Here is a 17,920-nt window from a genome sequence, read left to right on the forward strand (position 1 = left end):
CCGGATCTTTGAGTTTTGGAGGTGAACTCCCTTGAAGGATTGCACTACTCACCTTAGTGAAGGCGATAGTCTCAAGCTTCCGGATCGACTTCTTCTTTGTGAGGATGTCTTTCATGTATTTTGCATAGGCCGGCACGTGATTGATTAATTCCGTGAAAGGAATTGAGACTTCCAAATTCTTTACAATTTCCATAAATTTTCCAAGTTGGTCATCAAATTTGGGCTTGGCTTGACGACTTGGAAAAGGAAGTCTAATCACAATGGGCTCCTTCTCCTTGACCTTGTCTTCATTTTTCTTTGAAATTTCTTCTTTTGATGGCTCTCCATCCTTGGAGTTTTTCACAATTTCTTCTTTGTCACTAGCTTCCACAACTTCATCCTCAACTTGCTTCTTCGGTGCTTCATACCTTGTACCACTCCTCAAGTGAATGGCAGTAACCGTTTCATGTCTTGGGGGATTACTTTGAGGTGGTAATTGCCCTTTTTGTCTTTGTGAGCTTGAAGATGCTAGTTGAGTCAATTAGGTTTCCAACATTTTGGTGTGAGTTAGGATGTTGTTGATGGTGATTTTCTTTGCTTGACTATCCTTTTGCATTTGAGTGAAAAACTCTTGTTGATTCTTTTGGATTTAGAGGACCGCATTTTGAACATCAAAACCTAGGTCATTTTGTTGATTGTATGGAGTTTGATTTTGGTAACCTTGGTTTCGGTTGTAAAAGGGTCTTTGATTTTGGTTTCTCATGGGAGGTGGGGTGTATGTTGGTTGAGGGTTTTGAACATTTTGGCTTTTGTATGAGAGATTTGGATGGAATTTGGTGTTTTCATTGTAATAGTTTGAATAAGGGGTACCACTCTTGTATGCTTGGAAAGCATTCACTTGTTCATTTGTTCCCCTACATTCACTTTAGTCATGTCCCAAAGTTCCACAATTCTCACATATCCCACTTGGGATTGATGAAGATGTCGTCACGGCATTAACATGATGCTTTGGTGATTTCGAGGCTTCTTCAAGTCTAGCCATAGCTTTTTCAAACTTCAAATTGATGGTATCAATGTGAGCAGTAAGTGGAGCACCCAATTGAGTAATGGAGTCTACTTCATGCTTTCCTCCTCTAGTAGCCTTGCGAGGTCTACTATATTGTGAGTTATGGACCGTCATTTCCTCAATTTTGTTCCAAGTTTGATTGTCATCAACTTCGGTGAACATTCCATTTGATCCCATGTTGAGAATGTTCCTTAAATCTTCATAAAGACCGTTCCAAAATTGTTGTACCAAGAACCACTCGCTAAGTCCATGATGAGGACATGAGCGACAAATTCCCTTGAATCGCTCCCAAGCTTCATACAAATATTCTTCATCCCTTTGCTTAAAACCCGTAATTTGAGCTCCTAGCATGTTAGTCTTTTCCGGTGGATAGAACTTTTTGTAGAAAGCTAGAGGCAACTTTTTTCAAGAATCAATTCCGAGAGTAGCCTTATCAAGGCCTTTCAACCATTGTTTCGCGGTGCCAATTAGAGAAAAAGGTAATAAGACCCATTGAATTTGGTCTTGAGTTACACCGGTTTGAGAAATTGCATCACAATAGTCACAAAAAGTCTTCATATGAGAATGAGGGTCTTCACTTGGCATCCCCCCAAATTGGCTTCTTTCGACTAATTGAATAAATTAAGATTTGGCAATAAAATTTCCGGTTAGATATTGTGGTGTGGGAGTACCATTGGGTAGCTTCTCCTCGGTGGGTACGGAATGTGATGAAAACTTAGGCATCGTGGGTTGATTTTGTGTTGGATTTTGTGTTGGGTTCTTCTCACCTTCTCTTGCAAAAGTTTTTATGAACTCAATAGTATTTGGTTGAATATCTACAACCTCACCAATACCTCTCAAAGTTCTCCTAGCAAGTCTTCTATTGGTTGTCAAAGTTCTTTCAATTTCGTGATCAAAGGGAAAAAAGTCACCTTGTGACCTTCTAGACATGCAAAATATCAAACAACTTGAAAATAGTTAGAACGAACCTTGAGGAGTTTTACTTCCCCAAGGCAAAGAAAGACACAACTAATAACAATATAAGAAAATCTAAATCAAGTTAACACCGTCCCCGACAACGGCGCCATTTTTGGTCGGTGGGTTTAATTTTTCAGTACTTGTCGTTAGGAGCACCTAGACCAAAACACAATTTATAACTTCACATACAACTCTACAATTAGTAAAGAGGCAAGTAAAGGTCGGATCCCAAGGGACGGGAATTGAGATGAGATTTATATTGCAACTAGCGGTGTCTAAGGGTGTCACAATTGAGGTTTGATGTAGAAGATCCCTAAACTAAATTGCAATGAAAGTAAACAAGCAAGATGAATTGAAAGGGATGTAAACAATTGATAAAAGGCACTAGGGTGTCATGGGGTCATAGGGGAATCATGGGAATTGATCATACAAACATGTTCTCAAATTATGAGCAAGCAATCATTGTTGTGAGGGATCGAGGTTGTTTATATCTTACAATCCTAGGAAAGTTTGGGTCCCGGAGCCGAATCGATTAGATTGTACAACACCTACAAGTCGACTTAATCTTCCCTACTCAACTACATGCATGGTCTAATGAGACTCGAGTTGGTTTATGTCTTACAAGTCTCATTGAAAGGTAGGTGATGGGTAAAAAATGCAAGGATTCATAGGCTCGCATTTCATCAAACATAACATGTGCATGAGTTAAGATCACAACAAGCAAGCAAATAAACCATGAAAGCATATTAATTTAAGCATGAATCATTACCCATGTTGGTTTCCCCTAATTACCCATTAACCCTAGCTAAGGAAACTACTCACTCATTATCATGTTGAACATGCTAGCAAGGTTGTCAATCATACCAACAAAGTGAAACATGATGAATAAATGAAAGTGATTAACAATAATTAAAGAGGGATTAAGAGAATTATACCTACTAATGATTCCAATAATAAAGCAAAGAATAAAAGAAGTACTTGATGCTTGATTGAGATGCTGTCAATCTCCCAATAATAACCCAAATAATCTTCAATTACCCAAAATAAAGGATGAACAAGAGAGAGATTTAGGAAAAAAAACTTGTATTAAAACTTGAATAAATTTTGATTACAAAATTAAAGAGAGATTTGATTGATATTAACAACTCTAAAGAATGCCAAGAAGAACATGCTTTTCTAATTAGACTAATGGGGTAATTATAGTGGGGATTAGGTGCATGAATTAGGGTTAACTAAGACCTTAAATGACAATTAAGTCCCTTGTTGAGGAATCGCCGGTCTCTTTAGGGAGACTCTGGTATCTAGGGAGACTTCGGTCTCTAGAAAAAGATGTGCATCCTTCCTTGAAGCTTGAAGAAGACGAAATGGGACTGTCTGGGAATCCGGGCGTCTTTAGCACGCCACGGGCGGATTTGGCAGCTTCTGGACGGGCGTCCAGAAGGGAAAGACGGGCGTCTTTGGGTGGTTTTGCCCGGGCGTCCAGCTGGGGAAGACGCACGGGTTGTGGGTGGTGGACGGGCGTCTTCAGGGGAAGACGCACGGATTGTTAGGCAGTTTCTTTCCTTCTTCTTTTCTTCCTTTTTCTTCATAAAATCCTTGAGGATTTCCTCGGGGATGCAAGGATCTTTTCTCATCATTGCCCATCTACTATAGTATATACAAAGGCCTTCTAATCTTGTCTCTCCTTGATGCTTGGTCTTTAAATTCAATCAATTTAGTCTCATTTTGCCATGAAAATGCAAGGTTTGCACTCCTTTCCTACCAAGGACACAAAACCTCAAAGAATATGCAAAACAAAGAACTAAAGACAATAAATGACCCAAATATGTACTAAAAAGCATGGGAACAAGGCTAATTCGGGGACTAAATATGCTCTAATTATGGTCACATCAAGTGTCCTACAGGCAGACTACTATTTTGTGTCAAAAACTACTTAGTTGATAGAATAAGTCCCACTCGATAGATTACCCAAAGACATAGAAAACCGTAGTATTACAGTCTTCCCTCCTTAAAAGGAACTTCGTCCCCAAAGTTTAACCCATACATAAAAACAAACATACTAACTCGATTAAGACACAACAACGCAACTACGAACTCAAAACAAAACCCCAACCTATAACACATGAACTCTTAACACCAACTCCACCAACTATTCCTACCTCCACAACATGGCTCACGATATCGTATCAATTACATCATAGCCTCTCTCGACACTAACTTCATATATTACCAACTATCATCCACAAACGCTGCTAGCTCCATTTCACTAACATATTATCCACTAGAAACTCCAATATCAAGACACTCATAAACATCAAACGGAATGTTACATTCTACCACCCTTAAAAGGAACTTCGTCCTTGAAGTTTACTCACACTCATAAATATCATCATCCCACTGTCAACACTCTCGAAGTATTCTCACAATCCTAAACATCATACTACTACAAGCAAGGTCTTGACCATTAACAAAATCAACCACAACAAAAATCATCCTTTATGCTACACCAACACTCTACTTCCAAATATACTACAACATGCACAACCATGAAACTCTCTTTTATCGCATCCTACTCCTCTTAAGAAAAATGTTATGTCCTCGTAACTCACTAATACTAAATCCTTAGCTATATCTTCTCATTATCCTCATCACCATCACATGTCAAAGATAACCACCTATAATCGAAACACTCACTATTCATATATCCAAGGCTCTCTTACATAAACAGTTCTCATACCTCAATTCACTCGGCACACCACCTAACCTATACCCCAAAATCTTTAGCTTAACCAAAACTTCAACTGTTCCTCATTACCGCCAAAATGACATAGTCCTTTATACATGCACCTATCTCCATACTCAGAACTCAGGATCCACAATTATTACACACACTCACACTAGGTCCTCAAGTTCTCCCTTTTATTACCACAAACTCATCCACAACTTACCATGATACTAATGTCCAACACCCTATACTCACTGTCTCAACAAAAGATTATGGACCACTATGACTTTCGGATCTCAGGCAACACATGTTCCACGAATCACTTGCCATTACTAAGTCAACCAATGCTTCCTCTAAAATAACATCACAAGTACTCCAACAACCTCTCACAACTGTGTCCCATCAACAGGATATCACTATACCATGACAAAAACGAAAGCATACACAACTCTCTTCCATATCATGCTCTACCCTTACTCCCAAACTAAAACTGCTAAGAAACATCAATAAACAAAACAACCGTCTATCTGTCCAAACTGAAACTCACAGGAAACAGCAGCAAACAAAACAACAATCTATATATAACTGGTATGTACTTTCGAAACTCGAATCGTAATCATCCCGCCTACTCCACCACAACCACTGACGGCATCGCAACACCGCCACCAACAGTCGCACCGCAGCGCGAAAATACCCGCATCACAACACGAAGTACCGTGCCCGGATCACCACCCGAAGCACAACAACCACATCAATAGACATCACAACCACATACAATCCCCATAACCACTGACTCAGTATAACTTTCCGGACAAGAAAACTTACTCAAAACTGCTTTACTAGATCACAACACAACATATAATACTGAATAAACAGACAAGAATCTCATGAATATCATCCATACCTTTTTACGGAATAAACATATATCATAAATACACATACAAGTATAACTAGCCATGCCAGATCACCCAAACTATCACTTTTGAACATCATTCGATTAGTTTAACGTACCCAACATATATCACAAAACATTCATATAACAACTTTATTACTATTACACCATACCACTTATCGTGAGGTTAGAACCGCACACAAACGTTTATACACATCATAGACCCATAATCACATCCAACTAGTCAATCATAATCACGTAAGTTACCACTTGATAAAGGTTACCTCTCGCCCGAGCTTAACTCGTATGCCCCTCATAACATATTCTCCTCTTCGCATAACCATCACCTTCTGCCAAGTATAACCATACCATTACTATTCAACTGCTAGCACCCGCCTCATATAACCACATCTTATACTTCCTTACAACCATACATTTCAATCCGGTCTTTACAAAATCAACCTCTTTTAGAGTTGCTATCGTTCTTATCCATAATCACCTTTAGCCACTATTGACAATACCACAATACCACCACAGCTCGTATAACAATCTCTTACACTCACCTCTAAATATAACAGTACATTTCCTATCATCGGTTAACAATCCAAATAACGACATCAAATCCACCAACAAAATTTACCTCAACCTTCTTCCCAATACTATCCTTAATTGTATCGTCACCTAACTTACCACCAAGATCTCCTATCGTGCAAATTCTTCACCAAGCTTTTTACTTTCCTTAATTCCTCGAAACTCATGATTAACATGTCGTCTTGGAACCCCTACATAACCGTTAACTCAAATCCTCATGATAGTATCACATATCTCGACGATTCATTACTTCTATATCACATAACTCCGGTCAACATTTTTCTCAGCTTACTTTTTATCCTTCTTTTATCTTTACAGTCAACAATACCAATTAATAGTTCAACTCCTTATTACTTCTATCTAACTCTTTAGTGCTCCGGTTACCTTCTCATTGCTCCAAAACTCGAATCCCATTATTTCATATCAGTATCATCTCACTCTTTCTTACCATGGATCTTTTCTTATCATGCTATCACTCACACTTATCACCAATCAGTTTTTTTTTTCTAGTATCCCAAAACTCATTTCATACCGTTAATTGCCAAAGGAAATCACACATTAGTTTCACCTCTTGATAATACAAATTTTCAAAATCACTCACTATCTGCAAATCCACGTCGCGACATGTCTCCATTAAGTTCACTATATACCACTCTTCTCAATCCCTCTAAAACGACCTTTCACTACATATATTCTTAACCCACACGATTCCTAACCATCTCCCTCCATAATTCTTTACACATCCCAAGTTGCCACTATCCACATCCTTCCTTTCAATCTTTTCATTCTCACGTTCCTTAGACTCACATCATCCCTTGCCCACATTCACTTACTTTTACATTACTCAACACACAATCATATCACTCATCTCATCTCACAAAACATGCTCCATGCCTTAATAAGCCTTACCAATCTTCGTTTTCTTTTCCACTACCTGTCACAACCACATATAACTCATGTCCTCCCCACCGAACTCGTACTCACCACAGGTGCCACTCCTTACATCATAAGATTGGGTAACTTATGCATCAGGACCAACACATACGTAAAACAATGCATGAAGAAACCAAAGAACACCATTGAATTAAACATAATATGCAACAAAGTCAAAAGATAAGCATATGACCCAAAACAGGGGTCATTAGATCGAGTACAGGTCACTCGATCGAGTGAGTGACTTACTTGATCGAGTAGGTGAAGGTCAGAAGCACGTAAAACAAATTACTAGGGCTACTCGATCGAGTAACAAGAGGTGCCACTCGATCGAGTACCCTGCGCATTTCTCAGCACTGTTCAGTTTTCGTAAAATGGTCATAACTCACTCGTTTCTTGGTCGTTTTGGGCGTGTGACCTATCGTTAGAATCGTAAAAGAACAAGCTATCACCTCCAATTGAAATCACATCAAAATCATCTATACATCTCAAGTTATAATAGTTTAAAGACAACCTCTCTATAATCGAAAACACAACTACTTGATTTTTACTTCCAAACAACTTAAACGACAACAAGGTAAACAGAAACAACTCAATACTCATAAAACCAGTATTCCTAATCGCATGTTACTATCTTCAAAAGCCAAGCAACAACATTCATCATGCACATAGATTATTTAACTTGTCAATCATGATTTACCCACATGCTTTTATTCTATACCTTTACGTACAACAATAACATAATATACGACATAAAATACCCTATTCACATGTTACTAACATAGCAAAAGTAGAAAATTCACTTCCATCACATAAACATGTTCTCTACATGAATTTCATATTCTCATGCAATTCCTTACTTCATCTTTTAAAACCAATTCATAAATCATATTCACACCCGTATTCATACAATTTATTCATCCAATCATATGCATATAAACAATAGTAACTAGTAGCGATTCCCACCACAATTCATGTTATCATGAACAATTACCTTCATCTTTTCCACCACACCTTCATTCAACCATATAACACTCATCCATCCAACACATTCATACAACACATCATCCAACATAAGCAAGAGAACATTAGTAACCACATAGCGATCCCATGACACCCCATAGTGACCGATTTAAAGTTGTAGGGCGAGTTCATGACTTTAGGACGTCTCCCAAGTCTTTGCATTAGCTCATACAACTCCTACCCGGGTTCATTTTACTTTGACTCCCTATGTTCATTAGGTTCATTGGTTACAGGTTTCAAGATCGTCGCTCTGATACCACTTTGTGACACCCCCATACTCCAAGTGCCTTACCAGGACCACTTAAGGTATGAGAACGTCACCATCTCGGTTACCCGAGGCAATGATAATAAAATAGACAATAACTAAACGTACTTTAATAATAATAAAGTTTAAAGCGATATAACCAAAACAAAACTGATAAAAGAAAATACAAAGGTTCTCAAATATTAAACCAACTAGCTAAAGAACAACGTTCGACACAGCGGAAGACTTCTAAAACAGCTCGTGATGACTCAACCCAGCTATCCCATGCGCATCAACCATACCTGCTCAATAACTGCTCACCACCCCCGAATGGATCACCACAGTTTTTAAAAACATTTAAACGGGGTCAGTACTGATTACATAAAAACAATAGCCACAATGAAACAGAAACACAAACAGCTCAAATAGCTCAAACCAATCTCCAGTCTCCATCTCCAATCTCCACACAACTGACTACACAATAAAGTGTGTAGCCCTGCCAGAGTACCCATCGCAACAAGTACCCATCGCAACAAGTACTCCATGCCGCCAGTGGGGGACTGCAGCCGTTCCCAGCTAAGCCCCGCTCATCTCCATCGAGCGATAAACCCAAGTTCATTAATGTGCACATCCCTCCTGTGGCGGTTTCCACAGAAGGCGAATCAAGGGCGTGAAGCCGCTCCCGCAAGTGACTCCACTCAGCCAGGGACGCGCCCCGAATATCACAGATAGTTATACAATCAATAATCAACAATATAACCAACAACCATCACAATCACCGGCAATATAATTAATCAACGATCACAATACAACCACCACACATTTCATGTAACTAATACTGAGTAGGGAAAACCCTACCTGGAATGTAATCACAAAATCAGACGATCTAGCAGCTGTCTCAAAATCTCTTCTCTACGAACCCTCCTCCTATACATACATGCATACAATTACTACCTTAACCACATAATCATAAAAACCCCCAAATCACCCAATTAGGGTTTAACAAACATTAACAAACCAATATAAAAGTTATATGTAAAGCTTACCCTCGACGCAAGGATCACAAAGCTATAAAGAACAAGATGATCCGACTCTCCTAGCCTTAGGGGTTTGCTAATGATGCGATGAATCAACTTACGTACCTTCTTTCTCTCAATTTAGGGTATTAGAATGATAAAGAGGTTTACGAAAAGTGACGGAACTCATTATATATTAATCTCGCATCATTAACAAAACCCGTCAAAAGTCAGCCCGTAAACTCACTTACTCGATCGAGTGAGGCACTTACTCGATCGAGTACCCAACTTACTCGATCGAGTGCCCTACAGGCAGACTACTGTTTTGCGTCAAAAACTACTTACTCGACAGAGTAAGTCCAACTCGATAGAGTACCCAAAGACATAGAAAACCGTAGTATTACAGTCTTCCCTCCTTAAAAGGAACTTCGTCCCCGAAGCTCAACCCATACATAAAAACAAACAAACTAACTCGATTAAGACACAACAACGCAACTACGAACTCAAAATAAAACCCCACCCTATAACACATGAACTATTAATACCAACTCCACCAACTATTCCTACCTCCACAACATGGCTCACGATATCGTATCAACTACATCATACCCTCTCTCGACACTAACTCCATACACTACCAACTACCATCCACAAACGCTGCTAGCTCCGTTTCACTAACATATTATCCACTAGAAAATCCAATATCAAGACACTCATAAACATCAAACGGAATGTTACAGATGAAGGCTTTTGAAAGCCTTGTTGAGCTTTATGAGGAGGAACATAAGCTTGTTGCTGCTGCGGAGGAGGTGTAGGATTAAGCACATTCTGACTAGTCCATCTCAAATTGGGATGGACTCCACTTTGTTTATTATAATAGGAACCTCCTCCTTGCCTATATTGCTGAAAGGCAAGGACTTGCTCCTTCTCTGTGAGACAGTCAACAGCAGTGTGACCGTCATTACTCCCACATCTCTCACAAGTAACGGTTTCCTGTCTAGTCAACAAGTGAACCGTCTGTTGATCACCAGCGTGTTGCGATTCCAACCTATCAAAACGAGCATTCATGGCTTCCAACTGAGCCACAACAGCATTATCAACCAAATTGACTGTCCGAATACCATCTCTCGGATTCCCATACTCAGCACAGTGGGTAGCCACCTCCTCTATGATGCCCCATCCCTTAGTATCATCATTGTTCTTCTAAAATCGCCCATTAGATGAGGCGTCCAATATAGCACGGTGGTCATCATACAACCCATTATAAAACTGGTTGCATAAAAACCACTGATCAAAACCGTGATGAGGAAGAGATCGCACCAACTTCTTGAAACGACACCAAGCTTCATAAAAATTCTCATAAGGTGCCTGCTTGAAACTTGTGATTTTTCCTCTCAGCTGATTAGTACGTTGTGGAGGAAAATACCTTTTATAAAAGGCAAGTGCAAGAGTCTCCCAGTTGGTAATACCAGCTGCTTCTCTATCAAGATCGGTGAGCCACTCTCTGGCTCTATCAGTTAAAGAAAAAGGAAATAGGACCTCCTTAATCTGGTAGAGCAGTAGTCAGTGAAAACTTCCATGTGTTTGCGCGGATCTTCACCTTCCACACCTCGGTAAAGATTTCGTTCGACCAGGTTGATGTAGGACGGCCTGATATCGAATCTATTTCCATACTCTGTCGAAATTTTGAAACCCTTAGGGATTGATGCGGCTGTGGGCTCCGAATGACTCGCAATGTTAGGCATCTTCACTGGCTTTATAGCAGAAATAGAGTTGTCTTCTTCACAAGACGGATCCTCTGCAAATAAAAAGTGTTCTAGCTCGGGTTCAAAAGTACTCCAGACTTCCTTTTGAATCTTCCTCTGTAGTCTTAGTCTATGCCGAAAGGATCTCTCTGGCTCAGGATCAGCAAGAACTAATTCTGACCTGTTTGACCTGGGCATACACAACACTGAAGGAAATAAGTGAGAACTGTCCCAAGGAATAAAAATTCCCTGAAACGGATAAAGATACATGAAACAAACAAGACAGACAGAGCAATAGCCTCCCCGGCAACGGCGCTAAAATTTGATACTGTCGTTTCTGTACCAAAAGTAAAACCTAAATATACTAACGGAAGCTAGTGATAAGTAGGGTCGATCTCCACAGGGAGGCAAGGTATCTATCTGAAAGTCCGTCTATCTAGGTCTCTAATGGGGGTTTTATTTTGGTTTTCTAAACTACTAAAGGTTTAAGGGCAGGAGAATTAAAGTAAGAGCAGTAAAGCGAGAAAATGTGATAGAAGTGATCGGATAAAATATAGTATGTCAGGATTTCGGTTCACATGGCAGTCTATCGACTCAATCATAAATAGACCAGACAAGCTACAGTTAGAAGGGCAAGGGAAAGGTCCTTTCGGTCCGCTATCCACCATAGATTTCCACTAACTTAACTTTCGTCCTCATTAGGGTAGTCTACTGTTCATAGCAGGTCTGTTCTCCCCAATCCTTCGATCCAGAGGCGAATTTAACCAGATTAATGTTATTTAGAAGCGTGCACTCAACTAAATAGGTGTTACAGTTATATTGCTATGGGGACAGATTCTCACATGTAAATCATCTAGTCTATTTACTACATTGTCACAATTCTACCATGGATCCCCTAATCCTAACATAAGGGAAATTAGCTACTCATGTTCTTGAGATTAACAATAACAATAGAAATGATGATGCTAATAGAAAACATGATAAAGGAATAACAAATAAGCATAAACAAGAATAAAGGAATAATTAATGAAGATAAATAAAGTTTAGATTAAAGGGGAAAGAATGATTACAATCCAAATCCGAGAGAAAAGAGGCAGAAAAGTTTCAGCAGCCAAAAGAGAGCAAGAACGTAATTAGGCAAAGTTTTCTGAAGTGTAAAGTATGTTTATTAACCTAATCACGACTCCCTTATATAGAGGAGCGAAACTTAACATAAATAAATCTATCACGGATTACTAAAATCCGTGTAAACTAGCAAACCCCTCGATCGAGTACTTTCAGACTACTTGATCGAGGTCTTCTCCAGTAACTATACTCGATCGAGTAACTCCTCAAAAGTACATTTCGATTGAGCAGAAAGAACTACTCGATCGACCTTCTGTTCATGACAAACCCCTCGATCGAACTCCAGGACATCTCGATCGAGTGCAAATCCAATGCATCAGCCTCAAACTCGTGTTGGCAGCTTCTTTTGACCTTCCTTCACGCATCCCGAGGTACGACTCTTGCTCTAATGTCTCCGTCTCCTTATAATGCATGCTAAATGGGATGAATAAGGCGCGGTTTCACTACTTTCGGGTCCATTTCTGTAATTAAGACAAAAGAAACCAAATTAGCCAATTCGGGGCATTTTGCAATACAAAGCGATACAAAAAGGCATAGAAATGCGTGCAATAAGAGGCTTAAAAGTCTATATAAATTGCACGTATCAAATCTCCCCAAACCGAACCTTTACTCGTCCTCGAGTAAACTAAATGCAAACTAATGGAAGGGATATGAAAACTCACAGCTAGCTATAACTTGTCTACTTGAACCAATTAAATGCAAACAAAAACTAACAGTCATAGCTACAGCAGTCAATACGCAAACGAGTTGTATGATGTCCATAAATAAAGCTGACCTATCGACCTTGCAAGACCAACAAAATCGGACTCTCACGGGTCACTCTTCTCACACGAAGCAAAGCGTGAATATAAATGTGTAAGAGAGAAAGAGAAAATAGTCACTCACCTAAACTGCGACCTACATAACATGCATGCAACAAAAATGATAGACGATTCAAGTACCATACATGCATTCCAAACAACAATGTCCGTCACAGCCGAGGGCTTACAAATTTTGTTTTTGTATCCTTGAGAGCTAGGGGGTATAACTGGAACACCTTCTGCATCCTATCCTCCAACCGCAGCAATCTCTTCACGAAAAGGGAAGATGTCGCCTCCCGGGAAGGCAAATACATGGAAATTTGGGTCCCAATATTCAAGACATGCATCCAAAAAGGGCCTCACAACTTTCACTAGCTTCAAACTTACGATTGATCCCAAATTGAAAGCACCCATGTCGTGTTTCTCCATATTGGTAAATTCATTCGTCCACTCCTTCACGCGATTTTCAAAGGCATCTATGTTTTGTTGGATATTTTGAAAACTTTATAGGATATTTTATATAATAGACGAAGACGAGAAAGAGAAAATTGTGAGAATAGAAGCTCAACCGAGGTCTCTATTTGTACAATTCGATGTTTCCTAATTTCAGCTGAGGACGGATCAGCTGGGGAAATGACGCAGCAAATGTTGCGCCTCTTCGAAGGATCGCTGCTCCTGCTACGCCTCTTGCCCAGGTCCTTTTCCTCCTTTTGTCGGTCGTGGATCTTTCCTAATTTCGTTTTAGTTAAAATTCCTTATTCGTACAAGGATTTAATTCGGTTATTCCGTGTAATTGCCAAATTTATGTTTCCTAATCACTACGGGTTCGCTTTTCGAGGCAAAATCAACATGTTCGCCATATACGCACACTTACTCATTTTTATTTTCTTTTTCTTTTTGGGGAATCATTTCACTCCCTATTTTCAAAATATTTCTAATACACTTAGACATTTTTTTAATTTCTTTTTTTAGTGGTAGCCCTCCCTACCGTCCGGCCACGTCATTTTTGTCCATTTTCGGACGCTGTTTTTTTTTTTTTCCTTTCATTTTCGTCCATTTTCGGACACTTTTTTTCACTTTTAACCTTTTTTTGGGAACCTCTTCTATTTTTCGCGCTTATTTAGGCCTTTGTATTTAAGTTTATTCATTTCATGCTTTGCTTTGTGATTTTCTACGTAAATTTCGTCAGCATGACGGCGTAAACCGTCACATGCCAAACCTGTTTTCTAAGCTAACCTGCAGATACAACAAATACCCAGCAGCAAAGGCACACATGCCGTCATATCTACATCCAAAAAAGGCAAAATGTACATTAAAAGACGGGCTTCTGACCAAAGTGACATCAAAAGAGAAAATGTACAAGTAAATGATCGAGGCCATTTCGTGTTCACAATTAAGCATAAGTGGTCGTTGGTCAATGGTCGATACAAAACACAATTTATACTTCACAAACAACTCTACAATTAGTAAAGAGGCAAGTAAAGGTCGGATCCCAAGGGACGGGTATTGAAATGAGAATTCTATTGTAACTAGTAGTGTCTAAGGGGTGTCACAAATTGGGTTGATGTAGAAGGTTACTAAACTAAAATAGCAATGAAAATAAACTAGCAAGATGAATAAAATAAGGGTGTAAACAATTGATTAAAAGCACTAGGGTGTCATGGGTTCATAGGGGATTCATGGGATATGATCATACAAACATGTTCTCAAATTATAAGCAAGCAATTATTGTTGTGATGGATTGAGTTGGGTTATATCTTACAATCCTAGGAAAGTTTGGGTCCCGGAGCCGAATCGATTAGATTGTACAACACCTACAAGTCAACTTAATCTTTCCTACTCAACACATGCATGGTCTAACAAGACTCGAGTTGGGTTATGTCTTACAAGTCAAGTTGAAGGGATAGAAGATGATAGTAAATGCAAGGATTCATAGGCTTAGCATTTCATCAAATATAACATGTGCATGTATTAAGATCAAAACAAGCAAGCAAATAAGATATGAAAGCATATTAATTTAAGCATGAATCATTCCCCATGTTGGTTTCCCTAATCACCCATTAAACCCTAGCTAAGAGACTACTCACTCATTATCATATTAATCATGCTAGAAAGGTTGTCAATCATACTAACATAATGAAACATGATGAATAAATGAAAGTAATTAGCAATAATTAAAAAGGGATTAAGAGATTATACCTACTAATGATTCCAATAATAAAGCAAGAATAATAGAAGTACTTGAATCCTAGATTGAGAGGTTGTCAATCTCCCAATAATAACCCAAATAATCTTCAATTACCCAAAATAAAGGAAGAACAAGAGAGAGATTAAAGAACTAAAACTTGGATTAAAACTTGATTAATACTTGATTACAATATTGAAGAGAGATTTGATTGATATTAACTACACTAATTATTGATAAGAAGAACATGCTCCTCTAATTAGACTAATGGGGTATTTATAGTGAAAATTAGGGAGGATGCATTAGGGTTAACTAAGGGCTAAACTAGTAATTACACTTTTTAAGTTGAGCAAGGAGACTCCGGTATTCTCCGAGAGAAGGGCTTCTCTTATCGTAGCTTGAAGAATGAAAACGTGCTGTACTGAAATCCGTGCGGATGGGAGTCGGGACGGCCGGATCTGGGCTGAGGAATCCGAGCGGATCCTTGGGCAAGACGCTCGGATTGGCGAGGGGGAATCCGAGCGGATTCCTTTGCGGGACGCTCGGATTGGGCTTGGACGGACGGACGGATTGTGTACAATCCGTTCGGATTGTATGGCAGCGTTATTTCTTCTTCTTTTCTTCCCTTTTCTTCATGAATTCCTTGGGGATTTCCTTGGGGACTCAAGGATCCTTTCTCAACAATGCTCTTCTACTATGCTATGTACAAAGGCCTTCTAGTCTTGTCTCTCCTTGATGCTTGGTCATTGAATACGATCAATTTAGCCTCGTTTTGCCATGAAAATGCAAGATTCTTACTCCTTTCCTACCAAGGGATCAAAATCTCAAAGAATATGCAAAACAAAGAACTAAAGATAAGAAATGACCTAAATAGGCACTAAAAAGCATGGAAACAATGGTAATTCGGGGGCTAAATATGCGCCAATTATGGTCACATCAAATATCCCCAAACCGAACCTTTGCTCGTCCCGAGTAAAGAGGTGACAAAGACTAGGACCAATACTATCCTAACCTAATAATAATAGCTGATATGAGACAATTAGCGGGTCTCACTCCGCCCCTTCAACTCACAACAAGACAACCATGAGGTAGGATGCCTTCTTGCAAGGCAAGGTGGGTCTTGCCAAAATGGCGACACATCCAAACATTAAGCACACAAAATCACATAATGGATGCATCTACAAAAGGAATAGCCACTCCCTCATCAAGTGGCGGAAATTATCTACAAGGGAAGCAATTCAAGGGTACACAATCCTTCATAGATGCAATTTGTTCAAACTACTAAGCCTAGAAGGATACCAATAAATCACCTCCAAAAGGTGTCAAGCTAGGGTACCTTTGTCCTCAATCGTTAAATGCTTTTGTCAAGAGTAGACTCCCTATGGTGTTAGAAACACTGGAGGATCGCGGAATTCCCCCTCTTGCCTAGACAAGAAGAAGGGTCGTCCCCTCTCTACCATGCACAAAAATGGATACGATGGATAAAGGGATCGATAGTAATTGAGTTTCACTTTGGGAGTTTGCTTTCATTTTTGTTTTCCCCCCAATTTCTTTTGGCATTTGACATTTGAGAACACTTTCTTTGCCATTTCTTTTTGATTTTTGGCATTTCAATACTTGAAAACTTTTTGCATTTCTTTTTGAACATTTTCAAAGTCACCCCAATTAGTAACGAGGGTGCCTTGTATTTGAAGCTTTAGGAGTTCTATTTTTGCTCCTCTTTTCATTTGATGCATTTTTGCAAACTTTCTTTCACTTTTCATTTCTTTGAACTCAAATTTGAACAATTTCTTTTTGTGCCCATTCCCTTTGATGACAAAAATGTGGTAGAACATGGATGAATGATAGAAGTATGCATGGTTTCAAGGGTCACCTTGGAATAAACGGTAGCCAAGGAGTTATCACACCACAAGGTACTCTTGACTAGGCCTTAAACCATGGGTCAAAGGATACTAGCATGACACATCCTAGGGTGTTTTACAAGTATTCTAACAAGCAAAGTCTTAAGAATAAAAAGCATCTACTAGGGCCTATATACACTTGTCAAGCTTCCCAAGTAGACGGTTTCGCAAAATTTTTCTAACATGCAAACTACATGCCATGATGCAACTAACATATAAACATCCTAATGCAAATGATTCTACCAACTAATATGACAAATAAACTAAATGCAAGTCCTAAGTTCACATTGTTATACCGCATCAATCAAAATAAAGCCACATAGTCATTAACATAAAGAGGAAAAAGGAGATTGGAAAGATCATACCATGCGGTCTTCAATATCCTCATGTCTCGGATGTGGCGTAGTCAATCAAAGTGAACAAGGATAAACAAACACAATATATACAAGACAATATATATACAAAGGAAATGAACTTGTTTTTGGTTTTTCAAATTTTTCAATTTTTATGATTTTTGAAATTTTTCAATTTTTATGGTTTTTTGAATAAAAGTTAAGTGTTAGAATTCCCATCCCCACACTAATATGGGCATTGTCCTCAATGGCCAAAATGATGGAAATTATGCAAAAATGATGCATGATTTCTATACTAAATGCAATTCTACACTAAGCTATACAACATGATGCATGGTTTTTGTTATGACGGAGAGGATAATTTAGATTACCTCCCGTTGTGTAT

At 39.0% G+C, this 17,920-nt stretch overlaps 1 non-coding gene across 1 annotated transcript; it reads left to right on the forward strand.

The window, feature by feature from the left end:
• Window positions 1–1,289: 1,289 nt before the first annotated feature.
• On the forward strand, window positions 1,290–1,396 carry LOC141624369 (small nucleolar RNA R71). The gene has a single exon (XR_012534176.1). It is a non-coding gene; the product is annotated as a small nucleolar RNA R71 (small nucleolar RNA).
• Window positions 1,397–17,920: the final 16,524 nt, after the last annotated feature.

This window comes from Silene latifolia, chromosome X, assembly GCF_048544455.1.
Source record: "Silene latifolia isolate original U9 population chromosome X, ASM4854445v1, whole genome shotgun sequence".
Classification (NCBI taxonomy): Eukaryota; Viridiplantae; Streptophyta; class Magnoliopsida; order Caryophyllales; family Caryophyllaceae; genus Silene; species Silene latifolia.